Source organism: Scyliorhinus torazame, chromosome 8 (assembly GCF_047496885.1).
Source record: "Scyliorhinus torazame isolate Kashiwa2021f chromosome 8, sScyTor2.1, whole genome shotgun sequence".
Lineage (NCBI taxonomy): Eukaryota > Metazoa > Chordata > Chondrichthyes > Carcharhiniformes > Scyliorhinidae > Scyliorhinus > Scyliorhinus torazame.
Window position 1 is genome coordinate 98221219 of NC_092714.1, and position 12193 is coordinate 98233411.

Genomic DNA, 12193 nt, shown 5'->3' on the forward strand with positions numbered 1-12193 from the left:
AGTTTAATCCGGACAAATGTGAGGTAATGCATTTTGGAAGGTCTAATGCAGGTAGGAAATATACAGTGAATGGTAGAACCCTCAAGAGTATTGAAAGTCAAAGAGATCTAGGAGTACAGGTCCACAGGTCATTGAAAGGGGCAACACAGGTGGAGAAGGTAGTCAAGAAGGCATACGGCATGCTTGCCTTCATTGGCCGGGGCATTGAGTATAAGAATTGGCAAGTCATGTTGCAGCTGTATAGAACCTTAGTTAGGCCACACTTGGAGTATAGTGTTCAATTCTGGTCGCCACACTACCAGAAGGATGTGGAGGCTTTAGAGAGGGTGCAGAAGAGATTTACCAGAATGTTGCCTGGTATGGAGGGCATTAGCTATGAGGAGCGATTGAATAAACTCGGTTTGTTCTCACTGGAACGAAGGAGGTTGAGGGGAGACCTGATAGAGGTATACAAAATTATGAGGGGCATAGACAGAGTGGATAGTCAGAGGCTTTTCCCCAGGGTAGAGGGGTCAATTACTAGGGGGCATAGGTTTAAGGTGAGAGGGGCAAGGTTTAGAGTAGATGTACGAGGCAAGTTTTTTACGCAGAGGGTAGTGGGTGCCTGGAACTCGCTACCAGAGGAGGTAGTGGAAGCAGGGACGATAGGGACATTTAAGGGGCATCTTGACAAATATATGAATAGGATGGGAATAGAAGGATACGGACCCAGGAAGTGTAGAAGATTGTAGTTTAGTCGGGCAGCATGGTCGGCACGGGCTTGGAGGGCCGAAGGGCCTGTTCCTGTGCTGTACATTTCTTTGTTCTATGTTCTTTGTTCTTTGTAAACACGCCGATCAGCGGACTTTAACTGAATTGCGCCTTTTATAAATGGGAAATTAGAATTTAAAAGTCAGGAAGTTATACGATACCTGCATAAAATACTAGTTTGGCACCAGCTGAAGTATTGTGTCCAATTTTGGATAATGCGAAACCACAGATTTAAAGTGATTGTCAAAAAGACCAGAGGCAACTTAAGGAAAAACTGTTTTATGCAAGATGTTTTTCGGATTTTTGAATGCTCTGCCCGATAGAGTTTTGATTCAACCTTAGCTTTCAAAGGGGAATTGGAGATATATTTGAAGGAGAAACAAATGCAGGGATTTGGAGGAAATGAGTGGGACCAGCTCTTTGAATGAGTTGGCACAGGCTCAAAGGGCCAAATCGCCTCCCTCTGTGCTGTACTATGATTCTCTGATTCAATTAAAGAAACTGCTTCATAATCACAGTTAGTGAATTTTAAAACAATTTCCTAAAGCTCTAAGATACCTCTAAGAAAACACGTCAAGAAGGTCTCTCGAGGTCTTTCCTTTATTTGCACTAAATAAAATTAATTTGGCTAGTCACGACTCAGTTCCCACTGGACCCGAGTTCATAGCATAAAATAATATTACTTGGACGTTTCCACTGTAAGACGCCACATGGGTAGTTGATGTTGGAAATGCAGAGGTCAACATGTGCCACAGATGTGCTTCTCAGCTGGTCATGGTGGCACAACACGAATAAGCAGTAAGTCTGCTTTTTCAATCTTACTTTTCCCCTCCAGTGATGGCAAACATCAGGATATTAATGGGTTAATTAGTATGTTTCCTCATCTTTGCAGCTATTGTTTGTCTTTGTGAATGAAGGAGAGTGAGGAAAGAAAGAACTTTACTTGCTCATTTTTAATCATAGTCTGAAATTTCTCACTATAGTTTGTCACTGCTGCTTATAACACAAATGACCTGATAGCCATTACAGGCATGTGGCTGCGAAATGACCATGTCTGGGATGTCAATATTCAATATTTGGCATTTCAGAAGGACAGTAAGCAAGGAAAAGGTGGTGGGATAGCTCAGTTCATTAACAATGACATTATTACAGCAGTGAGAAATTAAATTACCATATTTCAGAAGATTAAGATGTAGAACCACTTTGCGTGGAGATAAGAAACAGAAAAGGTAATAAATCACTTGTGGGAGAATTTATGTGCCCCATAACAGGAACTACACTATAGGATTGGGTATACAGGATGAAATAATGGGGGCTTGTAGAAAAGGTAGGGCAATAATCACGGGTGATTTTAATCTGCATGTAGATTGGACAACTCAGATTGATAAGGTAGCCTGGAAATTGAATTCATAGAGTGTTTTGAGGTCTTTGAGCAGCATATTCTAGAATGAGCCAGTGGGCAGGTAATTCTAGAAATAAAATTAGAAAGCTGCAAAATCACAGTCGGTCTGGCAACATCTGTGGAGAGAGAACAGAGTTAATGTTTCAAGTCTAATATGACTTCTTCAGAACTGGCTATTCTAGACCTGGTAATGTGCAATGAGGCAGGATTAATTAATGACCTTATATTGAAGGAGCTTCTATGTAACAGTTACCATAACATGGTTGAATTTTGGATTCAGTTAGAGGGAGTGAAATATGTGTCTAAGGTTAATGTTTTAAATTTAAATAAAGGCAAATACAAGAATACAAAGACAGAGTTGACTAAAGTAAACTGGGAAATTTGGTTGAGGGGTAGGCCAGCAGTGATGCAGTAGCAGACATTTAGGGTGATGCTTTACTCAGCAAAGGAATAGAGATATGTTAAGTGGATGGGCAAACATTTGGCAGATGGAGCATATGTGGGAAAATGTGAAGGTGTCCACTTTGGCGGGAAGAATAGAGAAACAACATACTATTTAAATGGAGAGAGGTTGCAGAAAACTTCAGTACAGAGGGATCTGGGTGTGCTGGTGTGTGAATTGCAGAAAGTTAGCTATCTGGGTACAACAAGTGATTAGGAATGCTGATGGGATGTTGGTGTTTATTGCAAGGGGAATGGATTATAAAAGTAGGGAAGTTTTGCGACAGGGTGTTGCTGAGGCTACATCTTAAGTATTGTGCACAGTTTAGGTCTCTATTTTTTAAAAATGTATAATTGCATTAGAAGCAGTTTAGAGAAGTTCACGCAACTAATTCATTGGGTGAAGGGGTTATGTTATGTTGGACATGTTGAGATGTATCCATTGGAGCTTAGAAGAATAAGAGCTGTAGAATGGAGCTGGTTTAGCACAGTGAGCTAAATCGCTGCCTTGTAATACAGAACAATGCCAGCAGCGCTGGTTCAATTCCCGTACCAGCCGCCCTGAGCAGGCGCCAGAATGTGGCAACTAGGGGCTTTTCACAGTAACTTTACTGAAGCCTACAGGTGACAATCAGTAATTATTATTAAAAGGTGATCTTATTGACGTAAATTATACTGAGGAGACTTGACAGAGTGCATGCTGAAAGGATGTTCCCCCTAGTGGGAGAGACCAGGGGCGCGATTCTCCGCCCCCGTGCCGAAGTGGCCACGCCGTCGTGAACGCCATCGAGGTTCACAACGGCGCGAAACGGCCTCTATCCCGACCGATTCAGGGCCCGATAATGGGCTAGGAGCGGCGCCACGTCATTTACGCCTTGGAGCCGCGTCAAGACGGCGCCGCATACATGACGCGGCCAGCGCCGCATAACTGGTGTCACCCGCGCATGCGTGGTTGCCGTCCTATCTGAGTCCGCCCCGCAAGAAGATGTCAGACAGATCTTGCGGGGCTGCGGAAGAAAGGAGGTCTTCCCTCAGAGAGGATGGCCCGACGATCGGTGGGCAACGATCGTGGGCCACACCCCATTTGAGGCCCCCCCCGGTGCAGGATCCCCCCCCCCACCCCCGCAGGCCACCCTCCCAGCGTTCCTGCACTATTCCCGCCGGCAGCAACCAGGTGTGGACGGCGCCGGGGGGAACCCGCCATTTTGGGCTGGCTGCTCGGCCCATACGGGCCTGAGAATAGCAGGAGTGCCGGAGAATCGCCATTTTGGGTGTCTCGGGCGATTCTCCGGCCTGCGCCGCGCGGAACTCGGCAGGGCCGTTTTCGCCGCTTGGGAGAATCGCGGGAGGGCGTCGGACCGGCGTCGCGGGAAAATTTGGTGACCCAGGCGATTCTCCCAACCGGCGTGGGAGTGGAGAATCGCGCCCCAGAACTAGGGGATATAGCTTAAAAATGAGGGGCCTCCTAGTTAAGTTGGCAATGAGGAGAATTATTCTCTCTCAAAGAGTCGTTTGTCTGTAGTATTGACGGTTTCCCCAGAAAGCAGTAGAAGGTCTTTGAATATTTTAAAGGTTGAGTTAGATAGATTCTCAACTGTCAAAGGAGTAAATGGATATAATTGGTGGGTAGGAAAATAGTGTTGTGGCTACAATCATATCAGAACTGATCTTATCAAGTGGTGCAGAAGTTTTAAAGGGCCGAATGGCCTCCACAAGCTCCTAATTCCTATTTTGTATGTATATTCCTTTAAAGAAATCCATCAAAATGGTTTTGATCGCAAAACTTTAAAAAGTATGTTAAAAAGCTGAGTGCTAGACTGTTGACTGGAATTGTCAACTAGTGGGCGGCACGTTAGCACAGTGGTTGGCACAGTTGCCTCACTGCTCCAGGGTCCCAGATTTGATTCCCTGCTTGGGTCACTGTCTGTGCAGAGTCTGCACTTTCTCCCCGTCTCTGCGTGGGTTTCCTCCCACAGTCCAAAGGTGTGCAGGTTAGGTGGACTGGCTAGCCAAAATTGCCCTTAGTGTCCATAAATGTTAGGTGAGGGTACTGGGTTACGGTAATAGGGTGGAGATGTGGGCTTGGGTCGGATGCTCTTTCCAAGGGCTGGTGCAGACTCGATGGGCTGAATAGCCTCCTTCTATACTGTAAATTCTGTGAATATAAAGAAGTATTTGCATTTAGTTAATGCCCTGTCACATCATAGAAACTCTTCAGGGTACATCACAGTGAATAACTTAAGCAAATACAAATTGGTGAAGGAGGGTTTCCTGTTCTTCTTTTAAGTACCATTATGGTATTTAAAATAGCCTCTTGACGGATGGAAGAATCCTTGGTTCAACATCTAATCCAAAGGCTGACAAAGTATTGCCAATTTTTGCAGGGCCACATCAATCCAGTTTCTGTATTGAGGTCATGGTATGAGGGTTGAACCCACAGCTTGAGATACAATTTGAGATACAAGAGTGTGACGTACACAGCCAAGTATGCTTTGGAGCCCCTCACAGTTCATAGTTGCACTGAAATTGGGCTTTTTTGCTCCGACACTGCCCACCTTCCATTGACCTCCTGCCCCTTCCCTCCTGCAAAATAAAGTAGTGACACAACTTGCTGAAGATTTACTATTTTTATCCGAGAGGTTTAGAAAATTTGCTTTCTTGGTGAGATATGTTCCATTTGTGCCTTTGCGAGTTAGTTTAGACCTTGATATAAGGTTGCCTTGATATAGAAATCCGAAAACCGTTATAACACACCGAGGTCAGATTAACACAGACATCAGCAAACTGCTACATCTGTGTTGACACCCCTGTGGGTGTTTAGTAAAACGAGACTGAAATTCATTTTTTAGAGGGGGTGGGGAATAATGTCATTTTAATGCCAATCATTTTGATAAAACACCATTGTTTACAGATGCAGTTTATCCACCTGCTTCTTCTCTGGGTGGTATCACTGGATCACAAGTAGTGATTGGTGATAATTACAGGCTGTGGATATGGGATGCTTGCCCAGAAAAGCATCCGCAGTTTACAAACTGGGAAGTATTAGCAGGATATTGGAGGCGTCAGATCACCACTGACATAACAGCTGCCAAAAGCATTGAAGCAAGTGAATTTCCAATGTAGCTTGCAGTACAAAAGAAAAAGGCTTGAAGAAGTATCTATTCGCAAGGTTCTAATCAATTATGCACGGAAAACTGAATCTTTCCTCGCCTCGATGGAAGAGAAGCTAGCTGTTACATGATACCATCATGTATTTGACTATTGCATTGGTGAATGGTGTCCATTTAAGAGTATGGAATATGCTACTGGGTAGACATGGGCCTCCATTTATTTACATGAGCAAATGAGCTACTTGGTAACTACCGTCATTTTCACAGGGAGAATTGTGTGCCTTATTGGAGGGGGCTGCAGGCAAATTAATCTTCTCATTGATTGAATGTCACACACTAAATTGATAGAAAAGGGGACAGGAGGGAGAAGCTATTCCAGTTTGAGGTCGGGAAGCTGGATTTACAGTAAAAGATCAAAAATGGACAACTAATTTCAAAAGCCAACAACAATGCAGCTGTCCTTGTCAAGTTTGTTTTGGCAGGAATACAAAAAAGCATTCTTGCAGCTAAAGTACGTTTAGATAGTTTATGTTTTAATGAGTGAAACATAGATTTCTTGGGGTTTCCTTGAGTCGTTCTCCAGATACTCTGTTGCAAGACATGAGGAACCCATTAGAAAATCCAATTGCATTGGGTCGCTGCTGTTTCCAGAACATACTTGTTTGCCTTCCATAAGCTCCTACCAAGGCACTGGAAAGGCACTGATGCTAGAAATGGGGACTCTTTATGCCAGGACTCCCACTCCTTCAGCACAAATGGAACCCCAACTATCAATAGAGACATTCAGTTCACTGAGATGAGGGATGTGGCTCTCAGGATTGGCAGATGTGACCCCATCCATTGTGATCCACACTGGGGGGACAACTGTGGGCCTTTGGAGTAGATTGTGAAATAGTGGTGCATGTGCTGAGGGGGCTATGCTGAATATGGCTGTGGTGCATGGCGTAGAGGTTGGAGTTGTGGGTCAACCCTCTCATTCATGAATGGGCAGAAATGTTCTTGTGAATGGAACAAGTTGGCACCAGGGGCAGAATTTTCCAGGCCCCTCCCCCCATGGTTGGTTTAATGGTGGGAGGGGTTGACAATGTAGCAAGAGTTGAAAAATGTGTTTTCTGCTGGTTTAAAATGGCGGAGGGAAAGTGTGCTCCTGCCAGTCATGGCGGGTCACAATTCCCACCAGAGACCGGTGTGAAACCATTTTGCATCCTGCTAATACGTTGGAGATAAAGACCCAACTGGAATTTCCCACCCCTGCTTAATTATCACGCTGGTTCAGAACACATCTGGACCAATGAGGTGTCATTTGTCGGGACAACCTGAGGAGGCCTGGGGGAACCATAGACATTCAGGATGGATGTCTCTAGCGACCATGGACCCTGAATATTGAGCTGGTGTACAACTGTGACCACGCATGGGATGGTGTATAGGTATGAACAGATATGGGGGGCGAAATTCTCCCCCAACGGCGCGATGTCCGCCGACTGGCACCAAAGACGGCGCCAATCAGATGGGCATCGCGCTGGCCCAAAGGTGCGGAATGCTCCCCAACATTGAGGGGCTAGGCCGATGCCGGAGGGATTTCCGCCCCGCCAGCTGGCGGAAATGGCGTTTGTTGCCCCGCCAGCTGGCGCGGAAATGCGGCGCATGCGCGGGAGCGTCAGCGGCCGCTGACAGTTTCCCACGCATGCGCAGTGGGGTGAGTCACTTCCTCCTCCGCCATGGTGGAGACCGTGGTGGAGGTGGAAGGGAAAGAGTGCCCCCACGGCACAGGCCCGCCTGCGGATCGGTGGGCCCCGATTGCGGGCCAGGCCACCGTGGGGGCACCCCCTGGGGTCAGATCGCCCTGCGCCCCCCCCCGCCCCCAGGACCCCGGAGCCTGCCCACGCTGCCTGGTCCCGCCGGTAAATACCAGCTTTGATTTACACCGGAGGGACAGGCAATTTCTGGGCGGGACTTCGGCCCATCCGGACCGGAGAATTGAGCGGGGGTCCCGCCAACCGGCGCGGCCCGATTCCCGCCCCCACCCAATCTCCGGTACCGGAGACTTCGGAGGGGGCGGGATTCACGGCAGCCAACGGCCATTCTCCGACCCGGCGGGGGGTCGGAGAATGACGCCCGGGGTATGGGATGAAGAGGGTTCAAAGCAAAAGTTTCTGTGATGCTAACTGGTGAGCTCTGGGTCATAATAAGGAAATTGCTGACAGGAAAGAATAGTGATGGTTAGGGAGGCAGTAGGAGCTGGTAGGGTGGAAGTGTAAGGGTCTGACAATGATGGGTGAGGTGACACTGAGGGTTGTTGGAAAGGATACAGAAGGAGAGGAGGATTCTGCGCATCGGCAAAATAAGGGAGGGGGGCTGATCTACTGTCAAGGGGGTGGGCTCCTCAAGAAGGTAGGGGTTTGGACATTCACATACATGGAGGATGGAGGATAATGGGATCAGGTTGAAAGGTAACCATGGGAAGGTTAAATGTTACACCTGGGAGGACTGGGGTTGCAACGGTTGTAGCAAGTGGAAGGTGTGGATCACAGGGAGAGGGATAACGATATTTGACTGAACATCAAATGTACAAATAAACATGGCTGCTCACAATGAGGAGCAACCTCATGGTGGAGACCTTGCAATGCTATATGGGGGTTTTGCGATCAGGGGTGGGTAGAGCAACAGGTCAGCTCAAATGGACAACTGAAGGAGAACCCCATCAAGTAGTATTGACAATGCTGCAGCATTGGGACAGATGATCATGTGAAGGGCAGAGGCTAAGTGTGCATGGGAGGCCTTTTGCACATGGCTTGCAAGGGCCCTGGCAAGGATTCTTGCCTCCCTGCACATCCATGATTCCAGAAGACATGGACCCAGCTTGGGGTCTCCCTCTGAAGATATGAGGCAAGATGGTGGCGGGGAGCTGGTCGCATAGGCTTAAGGACTACATTGCAAATAAATACATCAGACCTCATTAACGTGTACGTGGACTATATTTACAAAAGTGCCATAAAGTTAGCACCCATAGTGTGCCCGTACAATCACACGTGAAATCAAAACTTCTTTGAGATGCTCCCCTGGCATCCGATGCATGGTGAAGGCAGCCTAACGACCAGTTTGCCCTGTTGACTTAGATGACCTTAGTTGGCATTCTCTGGGGATTTGAGGCCTGGAGAGCCACGGCTGACATTTGCGATCATGGTGTGGCCAGCTGCTCTCTTTACTGTCACATGGAATGAAGATGAGGGCGATTCCAAAGGGCTAAATACCCTCAGAGAATCCTGAGTGGAAGTACCAGTGGTGTCCAACAGCTCCTTCGCCCTTTGGACGCCTAAGGGCACCGGGCTGGACTCTTTGAGGGGGAGGGACATCTGGAGAGAGGTCGAGGTGCCCCATCCTCCACTCGTGTAGCCACTCAAAAGTTCACCCGTGGCACCGGTGATGGAGTGCAGGTTTGTGCGGAATTCTAATCGAATCTAGTTGCTTTGCTGGACAGTTCATCCATGGCGTCCGACATCCTTCACTTGACAGCAGTGACAGCCCTGCCTGACATTTGCCTGCCTATTGCAGCTGCCTCAACATCTCGTGCCCATTCCAGCGGCCTATCATCTGACTTTGATGTCTCCAGATGCCTCTTCCTCAGCAGCTCCCTGAGAGCAGGTGAGGTTGGCTGACGCCTTCTCCTGCTGCAGACCACCAGATTGTAAGAATCAACCTGATCTACATCTTGTACCCTCTGAGGTGTGTGACTTTGCACTGGCGGAGGGTGCAGGTAACTGCTGTGATGTCTCGACAGCTGCATTTTCTTCCTTCTCCCAATGTCCTTGGTTCTCCATGGGTTGGATGAACTGCTGGACAGGATCTCCTCTTCTTCCCTGTAAGCTAGAGAGGAGGGAGTGAGAGACTGCATGAGCTACCCCCAACATGGAAGAAAACATGACGCCTATATTTCTATGTGACATGTGTGGTAGTATGTATTAGGGGTCATGTGGGACTGGAAGCCCTAATGTCATTGGCTGACAGATCCCGGGTCCTGGTTGGCCGTTGACCTCTAGCTCCGCCCTGAAGGCGGAGTATAAGAAGCCGGAGTCCTCCCCCGCAGGCCATTCTACTATCGAGCTGCGGGGGAACAGACACGCTTAATAAAGCCTCATCGACTTCACTCTATTCGTCTCTCGGAGTCTTTGTGCGCTACAATTTATTAAGCGTGCCTAAAAAGGACTATGGAGCTCAGGATCATCCCGGAATGCCTGAGGATCAGCCCCCACGCAGTGAACGCGGCAGCAGCCTTCAAGCACTGGCAGACTTGTTTCGAGGCCTACCTCAGAACGGCCACCGGCCGGGTCACAGAAGACCAAAAACTACAGGTCCTGCACTCGAGGTTAAGCACGGAGATTTTCTCCCTCATCGAAGACGCGGAGGATTTCCAGACGGCGTTTGCAGCACTGAAAAGTCTCTATGTCCGCCCAGTTAACCAAATCTACGCTCGCTACCAGCTCGCGACGAGACGGCAAAGTCCCGGAGAATCGATTGACGAATTCTACGCCGCGCTGCTGATTTTGGGACGAGCCTGCAGCTGCCCTTCGGTGAACGCAAATGAACACACGGACATGTTAATGCGCGATGCTTTTGTGGCAGGTATGAATTCCTCCCAAATCCGCCAAAGACTTCTACAAAAAGAGTCGCTAGGACTCTCAGAGGCACGGGCCCTAGCAGCCTCCCTAGACGTGGCCGCGTGGAATACCCGCGCCTACGGCCCCGACCGGGCGGCAGCCCATTGGGCTCCGTACGTACCCGTCACGACAAACGCACCCCCCCCGGACACCCCACAGGCTTGCGCGGTCCAAACGCCAAGTCGCACCGGGGGCGCCCGCTGCTATTTCTGCGGCCAGGCGAAACACCCCCGGCAGCGCTGCCCGGCCCGCGCAGCAATCTGCAAGAGCTGCGGGAAAAAGGGCCATTTCGCGGTTGTGTGCCGGTCCCGCGAGGTCGCCGCTGTCCCGGGAGAACAGGGAGCCCTGCACGCCGCTTACGCTCCCCAACCCCCCCCAGCGCCCCATGTACGACCCGCAGGCGCAGCCACTCTGGGTCCCGACCACCGCGGTCCCGGGAGAACAGGGAGCCCTGCACGCCGCTTACGCTCCCCAACCCCCCCCCCCCGCACCCCATGTATGACCCGCCGGCGCAGCCGCTCTGGGTCCCGACCACCGCGGTCCCGGGAGAACAGAGAGCCCTGCACGCCGCTTACGCTCCCCAACCCCCCCAGCGCCCCATGTACGACCCGCAGGCGCAGCCACTCTGGGTCCCGACCACCGCGGACCCGGGAGAACAGGGAGCCCTGCACGCTGCTTACGCTCCCCAACCCCCCCCCCCGACCCCATGTATGACCCACCGGCGCAGCCACTCTGGGTCCCGACCACCGCGGTCCCGGGAGAACAGGGAGCCCTGCACGCCGCTTACGCTCCTCAACGCCCCCCCCCCGTTCCCCACGTATGACCCGCCGGCACTACCAATTTGGGTCCCGACCACTGCTATCCCCAGAGATGAGGGAGCCCCGCGCGGTCCTAACGCTCCCCAACCCCCCCAGCGCCCCATGTGCGACCCGCAGACTCCACCATCTTGGGTCCCGGCCACCATGAGGGGAGGAAGGGCGCCGCCATTTTGACCACCCCAGACCTGTACGACGCATGGGGGCGGCCATTTTGTCCACCCCCGCCGCCATCTTGTGACCCCCCAGCCATGTGCGATGTATGGGGGCAGCCATTTTGTTCATCCCCGACGCCATCTTGGACGGCAACAACGGACCCCAGTGTCGACGGCTCCACAGGGTTCGAGGAAGACGCTCCACTACTACAACCACGTCTCGCTTCAATAACGCTCGATCAAGCTCGACCCCGGACACTCCAGACAACGACGACAACGGTGCTAATAAACGGGCACGAGACACCATGCCTAGTCGACTCCGGGAGCACGGAGAGCTTTATCCACCCCGACACGGTAAGATGCTGTTCCTTGACCACCTATCCCAGCGCACAAAAGATTTCCCTAGCTGCAGGATCCCACTCCGTACAGATCCAAGGTTTCTGCATAGTTACCCTAACGGTGCAGGGGAGGGAGTTCAAAAACTACAAACTACACGTCCTTCCCCAACTCTGCGCCCCCACATTACTGGGATTAGATTTCCAGTGCAATCTACAGAGCCTTACGTTCAAATTCGGCGGCCCAATCCCCCACTCACTATCTGCGGCCGAGCAACCCTCAAGGTGCAGCCCCCGTCCTTGTTTGCGAACCTCACCCCGGATTGCAAACCTGTCGCCACTAGGAGCAGACGGTACAGCGCCCAGGACCGGACCTTCATTCGGTCCGAAGTCCAGCGGCTACTAAAGGAAGGCATAATCCAGGCCAGCAATAGTCCCTGGAGAGCACAGGTGGTAGTAGTCAAGACAGGGGAGAAACAAAGGATGGTCATAGACTATAGCCAGACCATCAACAGGTACACACAACTAGA